Raw genomic sequence first — 23,048 nt, 5'->3', positions numbered from 1 at the left:
GATGTAATATTTTACAAATCAACTGGTCCACACATATCGGTAATGATTGGTGACTAGAGTTTGACATTACATCGTGCGACGGTGGTGATCTATTGATCCCCTTAGGTCATACCTATAGGGAAATACTCTTAATTGATTATTTAATTAATCGTATACCGATACGAGTTAATTAAATTGCTTAAAATTGATGGATAATTTTGTGAGTATAATTTACGTATCTTATTGTAAATATGATTAAATAAGACACGGTCTAAGTAATCGAATTGTTTTATTACTTAGATGAAATTATTGTTTACAGAAACAATTGAAACAAAATGAATAAATTATTATAAATACAGAATGTTGTAGTTTATAATTTGGAAACTTTTGGTACAAGTAATTACGAATTACTAGTCGATTTTGTAAATGACATATTTTATGAGTATGTTGATTTTTAATAAGTTAAAAATACATTACAATGTGACATGTCATGTAACATGTTACATGTGACAAATTGACAAATGACAAAATAAAATGGAGCATCCATTTTATTGTATATGCCGAAATAATGGAGGGAGTATATGATATACATTGTGTTCTTATCTTGAGTGGAAAACACAATAATTATACCTAAAGTAGTAGCCATGCACACCTATGCTTTTGAGAAGAGCAAAAATAAAAGGTATTGGGCTACCTACCCAAGGCCCCCTCTCTCTTCTCTTTTTCGGCCCTATCAAAAGAAAGAGATCAATTTTTCCTCTCTAATTATTTATTCATTTTTGTGATACACAATACAATTTTCTAGTGTAAGAAAATGGATAATCTCTACAATATATGATTTTTCTAGAGAAATAAACTCACAAAAATTACTCCTCTCTTGACCGAAATATTCAAGAGTAAAATTACAATTTATATTGTGTCAATTTTATAGCAAAACTAATATTATTACTAGATCTAAATAATATTAGTTATTATGAGTATTCCTTGGGTATATGCTTTTGGGAGGGATTCTACATTTGAATCCTTGTTCTTCCATTTGGAGAGCTCAAGAACAAGTGAGTAGGAGAACTCACTTGTGCCCATACATCCGAAAATCACAATGTAAGATGATGGCTTCTTCTTTATATTGTTTATTAGTTTGCATGCAAAAGATCACTTATTAATTTTATGACAAATTAAATTAAAACATATATGAATATGTTAGTATATAGATCTACATTTCCTTCAATATGAACTAAAATCGAAATGATATCGTATATGAATTGTGGTAAAGAAATAGAACAATATGATAACGGAATAGTGGAAAACTTAATATTTATCGTTTTATTAATAATACTTGTAAATAATTTAACAAGTAAAGCATTTACATAGTGGCCTCTACCGAACTATCATAAATGATTCCAAGATCCAAATTCATATTAACTTGGGCATCGGTAAAGCCGAATACAACCCTCGTCAATATAACTCGGTGGATTAACTCTTTAATCGATTCTACTTTTAGAACTCTTGGTCGATAAAATTACATTAATATTTATCTTTAGCCCGAAACACATCCGGCAACCGTCGAGAATACTTTCGTTGAGTTCAACCCAAATTTCGAATAAATGTGTCCATGATCCAAATTTACATCAACTTGGGCATCGGTAAAGCCGAATACAACCCTTATCTTAATAAATTCGGTGGGTAGACATTTATCACCCACTTCCCCTACGTAACAAGGTTTGTACCCCGGTAGGGCCGAGTGCACTCCCTCATGAAATAGGTTTTCATGGTTTCTACTTTTTGGTAAGGCTAAGTCTCAATTGTTTATTTTAGCGAGAGGTCATGTCAATTTATTATCTATCACGTTTTAAGTGAACTAAAGCGGTGAACTACGATAATTGTAATTGACACGGTCAATAAACTCGATTTAAAAATGCATGTTTAGTTATGGCGATTTAGCTATGCATGCAACATATAAATAAAATGCAAAGCATAAATAAAATCCTCGTATGGCCTTCCTAAAATAGTAAATCTAATAAACTATTACAAATTTGGAAACTAACTCCTTTGGTCCCTTGAACTTTGGTCTTGGCACGCATTTCAAGGCAACACTTTCTTTAATGGATCGCCTTCTTGAGTGGCACCGTCTTCAAGGAACTCCGGAATAAATAAATTACAAAATGAATTACATAATTTCCTATTATACTTTAGTAATTAAAAATAAAATAAATCTATTAAATTACAAAATGGTGATACGAGATCACAATAATTACAATCGAATCGATATTCCCATACATTTCGGGTAATACCAATTAAAATTAATGCCATACTAAGTAAAATTACATAATTCAAACTTACATAAAATTAAAATATGAAAATCATAAATAAAATGCAGCATTATAATATGTATGAACATGCTCGATTTTATGCTAAATCGCCTTTAAGGAGCCAATGTCGTATATTAATCGGTTTTTACGGATTTGCGTGATTTAACCTTTTAAAATCGCAATAATTACATAAAATCATATTTATGTACAAGTTAATTACCTTAACCATCTTAGGACTCAAAATTAGTCTCCACTAACATTTTACAATAATTAAACTTGATTTCTCAATGTTGTTCTTAAATGGACTCAAAAACAAAAAAAATATGCTATAAACTTCAAATTAAATCATAAAAATTTAAAATAAATTTGAAATTTGAAATTTAAACTCATGAACATTCTGGAAAAAATACCATGACACTCATAATATTCAAAAACTTAGGTTAAAAATTTCGAAAATTTATCGAGAAAAAACAATGTTGCGGTTTATCGGTTTTATCAATTTTGACCCTTAAAATAAGAGAAAAAATTATATTCATCAACTTTTCATTTTTAGATCTGAAATATATGATAAAATACAACATGTGGCGTTTTTCCTTAGTAATGAAGTATGTTTTAGCATTTTTATTAATTAAAGTCACTATTTATGTTATTTTTCATCAAAAATTGATAAATCATGCATAAAGACTTAATTATAGCCAAATATTTTACACACATCTTATAAAATTTCATTTAACAACATACTAAATTTCAATGACCAGATTCGAAATATAACTCATATTAACCTATTTACCCATTTAAATACGATTTTAACTTGAAAAATTCATATTTCGAGCATTACAACTCATTTTATTATGAAACTTTACAGGCCATCAGTAGATAATATATGTGAAAACATATCCAAAAATCACTAAAAAAGTCGAAATTAACTAATTGTCGTCCAAAAATGACATTTTTATCATAAAAATCACATTTTAATGCCAATATTTTATAAAATGAACAATAAAATCCATAAACAAACCAAAATGTCCTCAAAATCACTTAGGACCAGAAACTTTTAACATGCAAATTTATTTTAAGGTTTATCTTCATAAAACCAAATTAATTAGTTTTGTATGTTAATCATATAACTCAAAAAAACTATAAACCGATTTGCATGCAAACAACCTAAGGCTCTTGATACCGCTTGTTAGAAATTATTTAATCACATTAATTTACATATTCATATATGTTCAAATGTATTTAGTCATAAAATAAATTGTTGATCTTATACATTCAAACTAAATAACAAGAAATGAGAAAATCGTTTTCTCACCATCAAAAATTCGGCCAAATGGGCACAAATTAAGGTCTCCTACCTTCATTTGTTCTTGAGCTAAAAAATACATTAAGATGATCATCCAAGACTTCAAATAGAAGCCCTCCAATAAGTAGCACCCAAGACTATCCCAAAATCCCACAAAATAATATGTAGTAGATATTTGTAATGTGGTTTACCTTAAAATCGATTACTAATACTCATATACGAATACTAGTATTATTAGTGATTGGATTGTACAAATTAGATTCATAAAAATAATGTTTATGAAGAACAAGAGAGAGAGAGTGATGTGTTTATCATAAAACATGAGAGAATGAATAAAATTGAGAAAAATCTCTCAAATTGTTACACAAAAACCGGTCAGTTTAGGGGTTTATAGGACCCTTTCCCTTTTCCTTTTTGTCTTCACAAGACTAATTAGTGTAAAGCTTTGTCATAGTCAAGTCACTATCAAATATCATAAACAAATGAATAAGACAAAACTTCTAAATTGCCCACCAATATTTCGGTTATTATGTGTAATATGGAGTCCATTTTATTTTTGTCAATTGTACAATTATATGTCATGTGACATGTGACATGTCTTATGTCATGTTTTAATTTAAAATGCATATTTAACAAATTAAATATCATTTACAAATTAAATAAATCACATTTAACAAATTGACTAGTAATTCAAAATTACTTTCACATAAAATGGTCATTTAAATACTAGTTAGTATAATTCACAACATCTTGTAATTATAACTAACTAATCATTCTCATCTCGCGTGTTTCGCAAACACCGATTAATTTTAGTAATATAACTTCTTGAATTACTAAATAAAATCTTATTTAATCACATTATAGTAAGATGTCATTTTCTCTCTTATGATAATAATTTGTTCAATTTTAAGGAATTAATTAATCTGTATCGACATACAATTAATTAACTTTTTTCAATTAAGGGAATCGTTCTTTAGGTGTGACCTCAAGGGATCAACTGATCACCACCGTCGCACGACAGTAATGTCAAACTCTAGCCAGCCAATTATTACCGATATGTGTGGACCAGTTGACTATATATGTAATGTATCATCCCTTCCGTATTCTTGTTATGAGATTTAAATATGTGATCAATATGATCGACAATTGTGATCGCATTATTGTCGGAGGACACATATTCCAACAATCTCTCACATGTCCTCGACAAGTGTGCGTCACCAATTCTCTTGTCCTATTACTATCTCCCACTCAATGCAAGGTGTCTTTCAGGTCGTACTTGCAAGTGATCATATCGAGAGTGGTTTCCTCGATCTGGAGAATAACTGATTGACCAGAATTATCCACCATAGATACCTTCCGAGTGTGGCCACGCATTTCCAGTTCATTACTCCTCGAGTGACCCTGAGATATTGTTTTAACCCTGACAAGGGGGTGGACAATTCCTATCGCACTATTCCCTTTGACTAGCCACAACCATCATAACCCAAAATATGCCCATTTGACCCCATTTACGAAGGTCGTAGTAACATAAATCAAAGCTAATCTTAAACTGCGCCATCTTAGGCGAACAGTCTTTAGTCAAAAGAATCGACCCATTAGAATACTATAGTAGCTCTCGCCACGATCAGGCTATATAAATTTGCCAGAACTCTATAAGGGTCACTGCCCGACAAAGTGTTCCTAACAGTCTGCCTATGTGATCGACTAGTCATCTCACATGACTGTATGGCACTGAACTTGCCATCAATCGCATCACACTCTAGTCACTTCGAGATGTCACCTCATACAAGTGACTATGGGCGAATACTATGTTAATCCGGGTTCACTTTAACGGGGTTCAATATCGTCATACAACCCGTTTGGATGTAACAATGTATAATAAAATAGTTTTAAGTAAAACTCGAACGACAAATGCGATTATCACATATGAATAGTCAATGCCTGATTATTATTTCATATTCTATAATCTAATTTGATCTTCTATGTAGTTGTTCATCTCAATCCAATTGAAATGACATGACTCATCATGTTAAGCCTATGAATAGGCATTGTAAGTAGGTCTTAGCAACTCCCTGCTCAACCTTGCTACGTACTTATTGCATTGCAAATTTCATTCATGCATTGCATTTCATGCCTTGTGAATGAACTTCCCTTCTTTTTGCACTAGAAATAGTGTTTTGTCTGGTTTGGGGAAGTTCACTCATAGAGAATGCGAGTTAAACTAAATTAGCTCTCCGAATAATAGAAAGCATGCATCATATAGTTTAGCTTAGTTTGCATCACTTGTATATATTTATCACATGTAAATATTTCACATATAATTTGCATTTAGTATAGAATCATGCATCATTTCATTGCATTTGCACAATTCCCTATGGTTTTGTCCATTGGGGACAATGTGCATTCTAAGTGTGGGGATGGGGAATTCTAACACTATCTAACTCAAAAATTCAAAAAATGATAAAAATTTTAAAAATCCAAAAACATGTTCTTCCCTTTTGTAGTATAGAAATGTATATATTGTATATGTATGTTTATTTATGTTCACTCCTATCACTTGGGACCGACTACGCCACATTCGAGACATGAGGAATATGAAGACCGCAAGGTATGATCATTCCCAATCACCTTTTTCTTCTTATATATTAATGACAATGTGGCTTCTTTTTGTTTGATGCGGTATGAACAAATTTGATCATAGGAGTTGTATTTAGATTATATGGCATACTAGTGATAGTAGCATATGCTTTAGGTTGTATATATACTAGTTGCATCATGGCATGTATTTGCATATTAGGAAAAAATTTGTGTAAATGTTTAGTTGGGAAGCTTGGTAGGTGTATATAGGCCCTTGTAGATAATTTTTCTCCTTGAGACATTGTTTTCTAGAATACCCTCAAGACCCCTAGCATGTATCATACTAGTATCTTTTGACCCATGGACTAAGGCCTAGTCAAGAGTACCTTGTGGTGTGATAACTGCTTGGCTGTCGTTTATTCTAAGGTGACCTTTGAAGCCATGCAACCGTTCTTTCATTTCTATCATCAAGTTTTGCCAACAAAAGGGAATGGGCACAATAATCTCCAATTTGAGTTCAAGTACCAAAGTGAAAGTCAAAAAGTTTGCAAATATTGCATCAATGGAAAGAGGAGCAAAAATAGACTCCTATGCTTCAATAAAAGTACCCTTGCTACAAAATGGGGTTACTTTGAGAATGTTCAAAGAGAGTGCAAAATCGAAAAGAATTGCCAAGTATCAAATTGCCAAACATAAAAAATGGCAAAGAAATGTTCTCAAAAGACAAATGTCACAAGAAATTGGGGAGAAAATCAAAAGCAAACTACCATTGTGATACTCAAAACATATTGATCCCTTTTATCCATTGATGATCCTTTCTTTGTTGCATGGTGGAGAAGGGACGACCCTTATTCTTATCTAGGCAAGAGGGGGAATTCCGCGATCCTACAGTGTTTCTAACACCATTGGGTGTCTCCTCTTGGCGAACATTTAGCGATTGTGGACAAAAGTACCCTAGTTTGACACAACTTGGAGGTGATTTGTTGGTATCCTTTTAGACTTAGTAACTTGGAGAAATGATATCTACAATGGAATATGTACCCTTAAATTGCTTCCCCTCTAGATGATCTCCGCCACTTAGATGAGGAAAGTGGCTATTATTTTTATAGATGTATCCCTTACTTGATTTTGTGTGCTTAAGTGTTAGGATGCATCGCCATTTTGCCAAGACCCACCTTGCCTTGCAAGAAGGCATCTTACCTCATGGATGTCTTGTTGTGAGTTGAAGGGGCGGTGTGAGACCGCTAATTGTCTCACATCGGCTAGTATTATTAATAAAGGTCATAGTTTTAGTCATCTCTTTACTCGGGACGAGCAATGGTTTAAGTTGGGGATATTTGTTGTGACTCATATTTGTGCACATTTAGTGTAACACCCCAACTACCCGGCCAAGATAAATGGGGCGTTACCGTCTCAGTTTCCCGAGGTAGTGAAATCGGAGATACAATCCAAGAACGAATTTTATAAATAAAATGTTTAATGGTTTACAACGAATAAACGAATAGCGAAAGATTACAAGTCATGACTCCTAGGCTAATCTAACCAATCATGTCCGACATGGGATCATCAAGCCTTTTCCCTCTTCCCGCATGCTACCAAAGATAACTTGTAAACAATTGATCCCCATATGATCGAAAATATCATATGGATCAACACAGGCCACCCCAGAAATAGGTGACATTTACACAGACACACAAACGTCAGTTTTAATGAAAAATGCAAGACATGACATAATAAGGAAATATACAACAAGTTGATTATATGAATGAGACACAGATAAATCAACATTATACCGGTACCAGGACACGCCCAGACATACCCTCAATCTCTACTCCGGTACCGAGACACACCCAGGCATACCGATCACCATACTAGGTACCGGGACACGCTCAGACGTACCGGGTCCGGAAGCCAACCGAATCCCCTACCAGGCGTCGTGTCTCAACCACACGCATCCCTCTGTACTCAAGCCATTAATGTGCACATTCCCCTTGGAGTGGGAAGATCCAAGGGGCTTCCGTAGCACAAGACAGTTTTCTAACCGTCTTACGTCTCCTCAACAATCAAGTACCACCATCAAAGATCTCCAACACAATTTATTCACAACTATACATAGAAAATGGAAGAGCCACATTAAGCATATGACCAATTCATGAATTCCACCACACATGTTATGAATAATATCCCTTCCAACACCCAGATGACATACTAACCCATTTATGAATGCATATGACAAATAAACACATACAAACATGTTTATATAACATTGAAACCGAGTAGGATAACCTACCTTTAAGCATAATCCTCAAGCTAATCGAAATCATCAAGTATCCATCTCATAAAATCGTCTCATCCTACATAAATCATGTACTAACTATCACAATTCACTCTATAATAATTTACAACATAAAATCCCTCATTATTAGTTATTAAATATTCATTTTACATAACTAAATACTAATTAACCTCTCTTAGTAAACCCTAACTCGAATTTACTCATATGACAAAGAGGAAAAGGTGAGATTTCTACTCACAAAGGTAGATCGGGGCATAGAAGGTGTGTTCCACCATTAATCCAAGCTTGAAGGCCAAAGGAAGAGCATTGGAAGCATTTTAGAGAGAGGGGAGGGAGTTTGGAGTGATAAGGAGGAAGGTGGAAATGATTTAGGGTTAGGGGAGAAAGGGGGTAAATTAGAGCTGATCATGGGCCGGGCTGGGCCGGGTTTGGGCCGGGTCGGTCCTAAAAATTTGGCCCAGATGCATGGGTCGGGCCGGGCTGGGCCGGGCCTACATCGCGGGCCTATTCGGCTAGCCCAAACCCGGCCCTATCGGGTTTAATTGGGCTTCCGGGCTAAATCGGGCTTTTTGGCCCTAAGCTATTTATGAAGCAATACGTCTTGGTATAGACGGGTGGGGCGAACAGACGGGTAAAGACCTCTAATAAAATGGGTAGGGGGGACAAGGTGGGGCACCCCCATGTGGTTCCCACTTTATGGCAAATGGATATTTTGTGAGAGTAAATGGTATCCGTCTATATGTATAGACGGATAGTGTCTGTCTATAATGAGAATTTGTGTTTATGAAGAGATCCTGATATGCCAAATTGATTTTTAGTATGGAGTCTCATGTCCAACAAAAACCATGATAAAGTATAGTAGATGTATCATAAATTCATAATAATTGACTAAAAAAATAAGTGCTATTTGTTTCATGATGAACACTGTCAACATTTCTTCATCACTACATAAAAGGAACGAAAAGTAGTACGGAGTAGCATCTATTTGTAATTTGAAGTTCATTTGCAGTAAACAATAATAGAAATTTGCCTCAAACTTACTAGGCTTGTAAAGATGTTGAACTCTCGAAGAGTGAAGGTAGAAGAAGATTATAAACTTATGAATGATACTGTATGCTTTTGCTTCACTTGGAAGAGTATACGCCTACAGTATTTACATAGACTAATAAATTGCATATTGACTACTGACTTTCTCTTGGGAGTTGAATAGTTGACTAGGAAAATGGGACAAGTCACTTGCAAAAGACGAGCCATTGCCTACTTTATATAATAGCGCCTAAGACACCATTCGGTTAGAAGTTCTGTCAATTTCGGGCCGGACCGGGCTAAAAATCGGGCCATCAGATTGGCCCATACCCAGCCCTATTTTCATATCGGGCTTTTTTGGGCCGGGCTTTGGGCTTTTTTGGGCCAAATGTCAAGCCCAAGTCCTTAAAAAAATCGGACTGGGCCGGGTCGGGCTGTCGGGCCTGGGTCATCTGATCAGCTCTACGGGTAAATCCTGTATTCTAAAAACAGCGGCACTCGACCGAGTGCCGAGTCCACTCGATCGAGTGGACTCACTCGGCTGAGTAGCACTCCACTCGGTCTAGTCGACTCACTCGGTCGAGTGTACTATTCACTCGACCGAGTAAACCCAGTCGATCCGCTGCAACACCACACGGTCCAGGTTCAGGTCTAGTGCCAGGCTATCCTTTCCTTCCTCTCACGCGTCCTAAGGTCTAAGTACGGGACCCACAAAGGCCGGGTATTACAATCTTCCCCGCTTAAAATGAACTTCGTCCTTGAAGTTTGCCACTCACTCTCTTTCCCAATTATTCACCGGTCTTCTCTCAAGCCTCATTCTCGGTCCTCTTGTATTTTCTTACCCATATCACTCTTATTTTTACACGCGTGTGTCCTATCTATCCAAAGTTTCTTGTTCACTCTCATTACTTTCTAATATATTACGCTCTTTCTTTCTAAATTTCTCCGACATTCACTCCCCCTATAAGGAAACTTCGTCCCGAAGGTCGCTATAAGTCTCACATGACACCCTTCTGGTAACCTTCCATTATTACAACAAGTTATGTATGATTAGCGTATGAATATATATATATACGAGTACTCTATATGACAGGACGCAACCACTCTTAACATTCAACATATCATTCACATATCGTAACGGACCGCCACAACACGTACTAGTGCTCCTCACGTGGTGTGTACTCACTACTATTATTTACTTTTTCACTATTATTACGAAGTGTCTACATGTTTTCATGCAGTTTATGCCATCATATGATCATTTGTAGTTCGATTATTTTCTTATACCGTCCAAAAAACTGATAAGGTCAAGAGTAAACAATTCATAAAGGTCTATCGTGTGGGTTTTCTATGGTCAATCGACTCTTAGTAGGTCGGCATAGCTCAAAATCGAGGTCAAATGCGTCGTAGATGGTCTAAAATTCCCAAAAAGGGTCAAATTTCACTGTACTCGGTCGAGTGGTCATGCCACTCAGTCGAGTGGGGGTATTTACACGAGGTTTACAGAACCTGTTTTTAGGCCTACTCGATCGAGTGAAGGGGATACTCGGTCGAGTGAATAGGGCACTCGGCAGAGTGTCGCTGGGTAGTCCAAATTTCGGCCAGTAATGGCCTCTAAGCTTCCTTATGGTTGAACATACATGCAATGGGGTCCAAATGGTGATCACTACACCATCCTTCTATATATGGTCTACTAGTCTTGGCCTCATGGCCGGCTTACATCATAAAATTAAATTGTTCAAAGTTTCGAATGATAATTAAAAGTCTCAAGGGATCCCGAATCATAAGGTCATCACTACTTGGAGGACTTCCTCTTCTTGCCAATGCTAGGCATCCACCTTGCCCATCCGGAGCGACTCTTCACCGTCTTGCTTCCTCATTCCGCTTGTTACTCCTCCTCTTCTTCATTTCCCTCTTTCTCTTCCGGTCCTTTGCGAGCCACCGCCTCCCACACTTCATCAAGGTCCATGGCCTCTGCCACCGACGATGTTCCCGCCTCACTCCTACTCCCTTGGTAGGCATAGCTAGGATAGATCCCGGCATCACCCATGTATAGGTCACACAAGTGTCCTATGCCGAAAGGAAAGTTTATCTCCCAATCCGATGGTTAGATACCATTGGCCTTGAGGACTCTGGAAGTGTCTCCGTGTCCGGATCAAAAGCTAGGGCGATGGGCGGGTCGTACTCCTTGATTATAGGCCGCCTCATACATGTCTCTCAACACAAGGTCGTTGTTCACACACTGTATGAGGTATTACATGGGATAGTTGGAGTTAAAGGTGGATGGGGCTTGGCTAAAGTTCCCGGCATAAGGTGGGGGCATCATAGTTGTAGGCATGGAGTGGGGAAAAGATGTGGGAGCTTGGTCGACAGGAGCATAAGTTGAGGGAGTTAACAGGGGTGCCTCCCGTTTCTCGGTGGCATTATCAAGGTCAAAGGTGAGGCCACTAGGGATGGTATACGTTTAGGCCTCGGGGCGGGGTGATCTAGCCCTCTCTAAAGGGGAAGTCGGGGGTAGGTCCTCACCGGCGGGAAGCTACATATACCACTCATCATCAACCCTCCAAGAATAACTGTCGTCCGCTTCTCCATCTACTAACCAAAACTTAGCTTTCAACTAATCAAGATCAAAATAAACCACTTCCTTAGACATGGGTACATCCACCACCCCAGGTTCGTAAGCTAACATGTTGTAGGCCAATCGAGTCAGCAAAGCTCCACAATCTAAGGAGCATTGGTCCACCTCGGCCATCCTCACAAGGGCAAGACACACAAATGACACGGCATTGAAGTGGAGACGGTTTTCATGGTGGGAGTTAAGGTAAGAGCTCAAGATCAATAACTCCGTAGAGTTGAGCTTGGCCGGGTCCCTCCTCCCATAGAGGAGGTTGGTCAAGGATTGCAATAAAATATTTAGGACGAGGTGCTTAATGTCACTAGTCTTCATGTTACTTACACTAACATTTTCCTTGCTTCCGTAAAGGTGGTAATACTTTGAAGCTTTCATGTCCTTCTCAATCTTGTCATGGTGGCCTACAACTTGCTTACCCACCTCTAGATGGTCGGCAAAAGCATCACTACTTAATTTGAAAGAGGTATTCTTGAGCCTAAAACTCACCTTATGGGTCCCCTTGTCATAGGTGAAGGAGCTCAAAAACTCGAGGGTGAGGTTGTGGTAACTTATCTCCTCCAAGGTGTACAAATCCTCCAATCCAAGAACCATGAAGATATTACGCACCTCCTTCTATATTCCTAGGGCTTCCAAGGTACTTACCGACATATACTTGGTTGGGGCCATCCTCCTAGTGGCTAGGACCTCAAACTTGTCCCAGTGCACCTTACTCTCGAAAGGTATGGATGGGTAGTCCGGGAGGGTGATAGCGGGCGGTGCTTCTTGTTGAGCTTGGCGAATGTTCTTTCTATGACCGCTTCTATCGTTCCATGCCATGCTACAAGAGGAGATCACACAAGGTATGGAATGAGAAAGGTAAGAATTTGAAGCAAATTTTTGAATATGGATAGAATTTTCTCAACTTCTCAATTTCATAGGCACCATATAAAAGGGGATTTCTATCATAGTTTTCTTGTAATTTAATTGACCTCTCCAAAATTTTCTTATGTTCCAAAAAAAAAATCTGGAATTTAAAGATCCTTCTGACATAACACGAGTTAAGCATGACCTTAATTACATGGATTATCCCAATTCGTCGCCCGACTTGTCAAATTTCGACTCACCCATGATATACTACACTTCAAAGTTTCGCTTAAGTGATTCATGACATTACCATCAACAACAATTTCGTTTAAGTTGTTGGAAATAAAATTTAGCTAGCCAAAATTTTAAAAGGAATTCGGGTGAGTGAAGTGCTTCTTTATCATAAGAAAATCTTTAAGTTGAACAAGTAAGTAGTAAAACAAGTAGTGAATATAAATTTAAATTCAATATGGTTAGTGTCAAATTTTCAAGGCTTTGAGACAAAATTTCTTTTAATCCCTTTTATAAGTTGGTAGTAATCACAAAATCCTCAACACTACAACATAGGAAAATCACCACCAAGGCACAAAAATGCATTATTCATGGGAATTTTAGAAGAACTTAGAAGAGTTTTCACCCTAGTTTTACGACAAAATTTTGATTCCATTTGGTTTTCATAATACATTATCAACCAAGGTAGTAGTCCTATAAGGTGATTAAACTAAGTTTTGCTCATGAAAAATCAAAATTTGGGCATGAGTACTTGTCTAAAATTCAAAAATTTAAGACGGAGTTTTAAGACGAAATTTACACATTTTATGCAAGATCCATCCATGACAATAAAAGTTAAGCCTTTGTTGTCCAACTATACACAACAACAATCACCAAAATCCAATCATTGACCCAAAAACACCCAATTCGAGTTCTACAATGGTGAACGAAAATTTTCTACAAAAAATTGATTTTTATCAACAACAATGGTATTAAAAGCATACTAGTATCATGAATTAAGCAAAAGGAACAACTAATTAACAAAACATTAAGGATTTAGAAGTAGATCTAAGATATTCAAATTTGAGGAAAAAGACGGAAGAAGATGAATAAGCTTACCTTAACCAAATTAGTGGGATTAGATGAGAAAAGTGGAGAAATAGGATGAATCCCATGCAAATTAGAGCAACAATGGAGGTTTTTAGGAGAATTTTGGTGTTGGAAGGGATGAAGATATGAAAGTATGAAGATACGAATGGGAAATTGGGGAAAATAAGGGCTTTAAGCCGAGTAACTCAACCCGTGTGAATCCACTCGATCGAGTGCCGAGTGCACTCGATCGAGTATGAGTCCACTCGGTTGAGTAGATGACCCGCTTGAAAGGATTCCATAACCCTTTAATTAAACTCATTTTAATTAGATCTAAATTAACCATTGATTTTGTCATTGTGAATCTAGTGCATAACTTAAAACAAGAATGAGGAGAAAATGGTTTTCTTAGAATGGTGATGAGACGAAAATGGGCACAAGCAAGGACACCTTCCTATGTTTGTTCTTGAGCTCACTAACATGGGATGATCCTCCAAAACTCCATAGGTTCAATAATGTGAACACCTCCTCTTAGTTGCACCAAGACTATCCCAAAATTCTACTAAGATTATTAACTAGATAATATATGTAACTTACCTTAATAGTAGATCTAATATTAATATCATTTCTACATTAGTAATATATTTGATTTATTAGATATTATGAACAAAATTGAACATAAACATTTATGTGTATTTTAGAGAATAAGAGAAACAGAGAGGTTTTCATATATAATCAAGTGTATAAAAATGAACAACTTATTGTCCATCTATATACACCAAAACCGGCACCTCCTCTTGAGTGAGTGTGAATTTTTCTTATTTTATTAGCATGCTCATGCTTTTTCTCATACCAATGCAATAGGCTAGGAAGTAGGGTGTAAGTGTAATCATGTTGTCTATTTGCATGAAAAAGAACAACAATCATCACACTAAAATACTACCTAAAAAAACGGTTCTTATACATATAAAATGGACTTTATTTTATCTTTGTCATTTGTCAAATGTAATATGTGTGACATGTGACATACAATATGTCATTTGATGTTATACTGCATATTTAACAAATTAAATATCATTTCACATCAAATAAATTACATTTATCAAATTGACTAGTAATTCATAATTACAAGAATATAAAATGGGTCATGTTAATATAATCTACAACATATTGTAATTATAATTAACTAATCATTCTTATTTTAATTGTTTCATAAACAATAATCAATTTTAGTAATATGACATTTTAATTACTAAAATGAATCTTATTTAATCATATTACAAGAAGATATAATATTCTCTCTTAGATATCAATCTGTTCAATTTAAGGATTTAATTAATCTGTATCGTTATGCATTCGATTAACTTTACAATTAAGGGAATCGTCCTTTAGGTGTGACCTTAAGGGATCAACTGACCACCACCGTCAACCGATAGTAATGTCAAACTCTAGCCAGCCAATCATTACGGATTAATGCTGATCAGTTGTCTTTATAATCTAATCATCCCAAACGTATTCTTATCCTGAGTTTTAATAATGTGATCGCACTATTGTTGAGGACACATACTCCAACAATTTCTCACTTGGCCGAGACAAGTGTGCGTCACCAATTATCTTGTCCTATTACAATCTCCCACTTAGTGCAAGGTGGCTTGCAGGTCGTACTTGTATGTGACCATATCAAGAGTGGTTTCTTCGATATGGAGAGTAACTGTCAGACTGGAATTATCTACCGTTGATACCTTCCGAGCGTGGCCAAGTATTTCCAGTTCACTATTTCTCGAGTGGCCTTGAGATTTTAAATAACCCTGATAAGGAGGTGGACAATTCCTATCACACTATTTCTTTCGTAGAGCACAACTTAAAGTCGTAGAGCATAACTTAAAGTCACTCAGAAACTGTGCCAACTTGGGCGAACAGTCTCTAGTCGAAGAATTGACTCAAAATAATACAATAGCAGCTCTTGCCACGACCAGGCTACCTAAAAGCTTCTAGAACTCTATAAGCGGTCACTGCCCGACAGAGTGTCCCATACAGTCTGCCTATGTGATCGACTAGTCATCCCTCATGACCCTATGGAATTTGAACTTGCCATCAATCGAGTCACACTCTAGTCACTAGGATACGTCACCTCATAAAAGTGACTAGGGGCCAATACTATGTTAATCCAGTTAACTTAAAGAAAGTATTAAAGAAAAGAGTTTTGATTAAAACTCAAACGATGAATGCATTGTCACATATGTGAAATTGATACAATATCAATTACTACATAATCTATAATTCATTTTTAATCTTGTACATAGTTGATCATCTCAATTCAATTGAAATGGCATGATTTATCATGTTAAGCCTATGAGAAGGCTTTGGTTAGTGAGTCTTAGCAACACTTTGCACTTTCCTAACCTTACTATATACTTTTTGCCTTTGTTATGTGTAATCTTTATTATAAAAACCTTTTGAGTACGTGTCTAGATCCAATCTAGATATAGGCTCTCTTGCCTTACGATAGCTCCCACTGTCCTCGCAGTGAGTATGGATAGGACCTTCGGTTATTGGAACGAACTACCATAGTTCCTCCAATTCACACAACAGAATCCTAATATCATCCCCTCCTTCTTGCATATCCTATTATTGCAAGTGTACTCAATTTCCGTTGTGCATATCTCATTGTTCAACTGCCTAGGACGTTTCCAGCAGATATCCTCCTTAAATAATATAGCCAAAATGGTTCTCTAACCATCCTTATGTGTTTAGAATATGGTTTTTGTGTAACTCCTTGCACATAAATCCATCTCATTTCAAAATGCTTAGCTTCATATCTTTAGTACTTCCTGAGTACTAACTAATGAACTATGTGGCTATAAAGAGACTTCTCTCAAGGATTCGATTTATAACATCTCGTCATACTCTAAGTATACGAGGTTTAAGAATAGTGATACATCTTAGAGTAATGAATTAATCCCGCAGCGGAAGCATGTGGATTCAATTTCTACATGTTCAATACTTTTGAACTTGTCTAGACTCTTATCAATATAAGAATATTCATTTAATGCTAATTTTCTCTTAGAACTATATTTATAGGTCTGGATACCTTAGAAATGTATTATTCCTCTCCTAAGTCTTTCATCATTCACAATGATCAATATGTCATTCACATATAAGACAAATATTACCACCGTACTTCCACTAAACTCCATGTATAAATAGAACTACTCGACAATTCGAGAAAAGTTTATCACATGATCAAAACATATAATTCAACTCCCTAACTTCTACATAATATTTCTTCTTAAGTTTGTATCCTACCTTAGGATAGTTGCGATTTACAAAACTCATGCAAGATGATTTTAAAATCCAACTATATCAAATCATATCTGAATACAATGAAGCATTGTTGCCACCAACCAACCAAGCTAAATAAACATTTTCATGTTTATACTTATTTCGGACTCTTGTCGAGTTGAGACTAGATAAAGCATCTTTATAAGTTATAGGTTTGTTACTTTTAAAAATAACATGACTCCTGTCCACTTAGGTTTCGAATCAATAATTACTGGTTTTGACCAAGAAGGAACATCTTCCTACGTCTTATTCTCAGTTTGTGGCTCTTGAACATTTTATCCCACTCTGTCTTTAAGAATTAAACTTCTTTTCTCAAAAGACGGCATCACGAGCCACAAACTTGTTTTTCTCGTGATAGTTGGGTTAGAAAGCCACATGCTTTCTTCCGAAACAAGCTAAAACTTAGGTACCATGCCTAATCATATCATATATGAATTGTACTTGATTGCTTTAACTATGTTTTGTTTTAGTGGGAAAAATAAATACTAGACAATTGTGATAGAAACTACTTCCAACTTTATAGTAAAGATTCAATCATATCGTATAGGATTCTTTGTATCCTTATAACACACCTTATCTTCATAGGGTGTGATTATGATAGTGATCTTGTGATACCATATCACATTATATTTGGTGTAAATCAAAGTATTCACTTTATTGTTCCCAATTTTAACAAAGTACTAATACTTTGGTTTTATAATCTATAGGTTTTGATACCTTTTAAACATTCATTGAACATATTCAATGAATTTCTCTTCTTACCTCATTAAGTGGATACCAAGTATCTACCTAATTCGTCGGTAAAAGAGAAGAAGTAATAATGACCTTCTCAGATTGAAAATATATTCGACCATGCACATTGAAATGTAATTAGGTGAATAACTTATTCTATTCGATATACTTTTCAGCAAAAGTCACGAAAACATCTTGCTTTGAATACAAGATTCATACATTTCATGAGATTCACAATCAAATAGTATGGGATACTAGTCAAAACTAGTTTTAATGCGATTTTCAATCGTGAAATGAGAAATAATTTGGGATCACCAACTCGAGTCTTGTATATATATGACATTTTATTTCTCGTTTAAATATAATTACCTTGATTTGCATGGTCTCACCATAAACTTAATCGTGGTATGTTAGGGTACAACGCTTGTTTCAATTGCATAATTGAGAAACCCTTTGCCTTTTACAAAAACTTGAATTATATTCTTATTTAGACGTATTGTACATCATAACAATTATTGAGGTACATCTATAAATCGGAAACTAGATCAAGCACATTATAATATTTATATGTCTTTGGATGAAGTGGCAACTATCTTAGTTCCATTCATATCAATTTCATTCATGCTAGTCGTCGTACGATTATTCAATGTTAAGATTCTATGGATTTACAAAACCCTCGGATTGTGTTATGAACCCATCCTCCTCTAAATACCCATTTAGAAAGGTGGTTTTGACATCCTTTTGCCATATTTCATAATCATGAAATGTGGTAATTTCTAACTTGATTCACAAATTTGTATCAAATACTCATGATGTGATAATTGGCAAGAATGCAATGTTAATGTCATAGATATTCAGGAAGGAATATGATGGGGTCACACGACCAACTTCCTAGATCTTTACTTATTGGGGTTTGTATATATTTTAAGTGTCTAACACCTTCTCTTTCGAGCCTAGTTCTATCCTTCACAATTAAGATTGGTACTTACTTCTTATTGCTCCCACTTACTTCAAAAATTTCTACTTGATGGAGACTTATCTTCATTTTAAATTCCCAGTCAATCCTTCACAATGGTTAACTTTATTGTAGTATTGGGTTAATCAAAATTTCTAACAAGTTACATTACCAATTTAATATTGTCATATTCTTAACAACTTAAGTGCTTGATGACAAGTCTTTAGGTTGAGCAATAAGACCTTTGAACCGTGGATGCATAGAAGATATTATCAAAACATATTTTGACTAATCATTACTTCTATTCACAGATCTTCACAAGAAATCATACATAGGCATGTTAGGAATTTTAAGATGCTAACCTTATATGACATAGGACAACTCCTATGGAGTTCTATGAAATAGAACGATTCCTATGGAACTAGTCCATGCTCTATTTAAACGGTACATTTGAGGATTTAGAAAGAGATTCTATTTGTCGTTAGTAATAGTGGTTTAGCGGAGACTCGTGTTATAATCGATTGATATCGTATATGAGTAGGAGCGATGATAAAGAACAATTTAAAACAACGAAATAATGGGAAAAGAAACGTTCATCCTTAAAATATGAAAACATTTTAGCATGTTTTGGCATTTATATAATGACCTCTACCCAATTATATAAATGATTCCGAGATCCAAATCCATATTAACTCGGGCACGGGGAAACCGATACATCCCTCATTAATGTAACTCGGTGGGATAACTCTTTAACCGATTCTACAATTAGAACTCTCGGTCGATGAAATTACGTTAAGTTCATCTTCTAGCCCCGGAACATAAGACTAGTCTTCATGTCCCGTTGAGTCCAACAAAATTTCGCATGTAATAACTTGTTATTACCCAACTTACCCAATGAAAAATAAAAGTACCCCGGGAAACCGAATCTACCCCAAATGTCAAAGGGATTCATGGGTACTACTATTTGGGAAGGCTAATCTCAATTTTAAATATGTGAGAGGTCTTGTCGACTTATTATCTATCACTTTTATGTGAACTATATTAGTGAACTATTGATAATTATAATCCTCACAGTCGAAAAAAATATGTGCAAATATAAAAATGCATGTGATGTTAATGGCGATTTGGCAATCCATGTAACATATAAAGAAAAATGCAAAGCAATAAATAAACTTCCTAGTATGGCCTTTCCTAAAATAGAAAATCTAATAATCCATTACAAAGTCGGAAACCAACTCCATTGGTCTCTTGAATCTTCAAATGGCATGCTTCCCAAGGACTTCGTCTTGATCGGAACGCCTTTCCGATTGGCACCGTCTTGAAGGAATTCCGGAATTACAAATATAATAAAATGCATTGCTATTCCTATTATACATTTGTAAAATGAAAAAACTAGTAAAAATAAAAGTGATACAAGATCACATTAAATTACAACCAAATCGGTAATCCCTCACATTACGGGTAATACCGATTAAAACTAAGGCCATACAAGATAAAATTACATAATTCAAAATTCTATAAATAAAATATGACTTTCATCAATAAAAATTGCATCATTAATATATGTGTCTAACATGCCAAATTAATGTGCCAAATCGCCCTACTTAAATCTTGTATCGTATATAATCCGGTTTTATGGAAATGCGTGATAATAACTTCTTAAAATCACAAATCAATACTTAAATCAAATTTAAGCCCAAGTTAATTATCCTAACCTTCTTAAGACTCAAAAATTAGTCTTCACTAAACATTTGACAATAATTCAACTTGGTTTTGTATTATTGCTTATTTGAACTTCTCTTAATCATAACAATTATGAAATGATTCCCAATAAATCATAAATTTTTTGAAAAATTCGAAATAACATTTTTGTAAATACTGGAATATTATCAAGATTCCAAAAACTCAATAAAATTTGCTATCTAGATATTTATAATTTACTTCATTAATAAATCGTATAAAACATAACTTTTACCATTTAATTCCAAATTAAACATAAAAATTATGGAAAAATTAAATTCAAAATTTTGAACATTCTTACGAAATTTCCAGAACCTAGAAATGGCAAAATTTCAACCAAAAATTTCGAATTAATTTTATGACTAATAAAGTTGCCCTTTTATCGATTTTACCACATAAAAATCAATAAACATACCAAATCAATCAAAATTAATCATGCAACTTTAGATATTATTCATATCATATATACAACATTAAGGACAAATTTCTTGCCATAAAATTCATTTTAGCTATTTTTGCTAAAAATAGTCACTATTTATATCATTTTAACCATTAAAATTATAAATCATGCATAATAAATCACATTTATCTCAAATTTTACATACAATCTTTAAAATATGCATGTGACAACATATTAAAATTTCGTGGCCTGTTATGATGTTTAACTAATTTTAGTCATTTCACCTCCATTTATAGCATTTTTATCACATAAAAATCATAAATCATGCAATATTAATCACATTAATACGAAATTTTACATACAATAAGTAAAATATTCATGTGAGGGCATACTAAAATTTTATGGTCAGAATCGAAGTTTAACTATTTCTAGTTAAAAAATGCCATTTTATTCATTAAAATGCAATTATTTCACAAAAAATCGTTAAAATAAGTAATAATCATCCATAAATTTTAAAAATGACCTAAATATATTTAAGGACCAGAATATATAACATGCAAAATAATTTCGTGGCTTTATCACATAAATCACAAAATTTCTAGTTTTAATTAAGTTACATTTAATTCGGAAAAACCAAACCGATTATGCATGCACAACCTATGCTCTGATACCACTTGAAAGGATTCCATAACCCTCTAATTAAACTTATTTTAATTGGATTTAAATTAACCATTGATTTAGTCTTTGTGAATCTAGTGCATTCATAACTTAAAACAAGAATTAGGAGAAAACGATTTTCTTACAATGGTGATGAGACGGAAATGGGCACAAGCAAGGACACCTTCCTATGCTTGTTCTTGAGCACACTAACATGGGATGATCATCCAAAACTCCATAGGTTCAATAATGTGAACACCTCCTCTTAGTTGCACCAAGATTATCCTAAAATTCTACTAATATTATTAACTAGATAATTTAAGTAGCTTACCTTAATAGTAGATCTAATATTAATATCATTACTACATTAGTAATATATTTGATTTATTAGATATTATGAACAAAATTGAACATAAATAATTTATGTGTATTTTTGAGAATAAGAGAAAGAGAGAGGTTTTCATATATTATCAAGTGTGTAAAAATAACAACTTATTGTCCATCTATATACACCAAAACCGGTACCTCCTCTTGAGTGGGTATGAATTTTTCTTATTTTATTAGCATGCACATGCTTTTTGTCATACCCGTGTAATAGGCTAGGAAGTAGGGTGTAATTGTAATCATGTTGTCTATTTGCATGAAAAGGAACAACAATCATCACACTAAAATACTACCTAAAAAAACGGTTCTTTTACATATAAAATGGACCTCATTTTATCTTTGTTATTTGTCAAATGTAATATGTGTGACATGTGACATACAATATGTCATTTGATGTTATAATGCATATTTAACAAATTAAATATCATTTCATATCAAATAAATTACATTTATCAAATTGACTATTAATTCATAATTACAGAATATAAAATGGGTCATGTTAATATAATCTACATTATATTGTAATTATAATTAACTAATCATTCTTATTTTAATTGTTTCATAAACAATAATTAATTTTAGTAATATAACATTTTAATTACTAAAATGAATCTTATTTAAGCATATTACAATAAGATATAATATTCTCTCTTACATATCAATTTGTTAAATTTAAGGATTTAATCAATCTGTATCCTTATACAATCGATTAACTTTACAATTAAGGGAATCCTCCTTTAGGTGTGACCTTAAGGGATCAACTGATCACCACCGTCAACCGACAGTAATGTCA

General features: G+C 34.5%; 1 long non-coding RNA gene across 1 annotated transcript; it reads right to left on the bottom strand.

Annotated features, from left to right (window-relative positions):
- Window positions 1–20,232: 20,232 nt before the first annotated feature.
- Window positions 20,233–22,397, bottom strand: LOC141634256 (uncharacterized). Its single transcript, XR_012539003.1, has 2 exons — window positions 22,018–22,397; window positions 20,233–20,439 (listed from the first exon to the last, which is right to left on the bottom strand). It is a non-coding gene; the product is annotated as an uncharacterized LOC141634256 (long non-coding RNA).
- Window positions 22,398–23,048: the final 651 nt, after the last annotated feature.

This window comes from Silene latifolia, chromosome Y, assembly GCF_048544455.1.
Source record: "Silene latifolia isolate original U9 population chromosome Y, ASM4854445v1, whole genome shotgun sequence".
In the NCBI taxonomy this organism is placed as follows: Eukaryota; Viridiplantae; Streptophyta; class Magnoliopsida; order Caryophyllales; family Caryophyllaceae; genus Silene; species Silene latifolia.
This window is presented reverse-complemented; position numbering and strand designations above follow the sequence as displayed.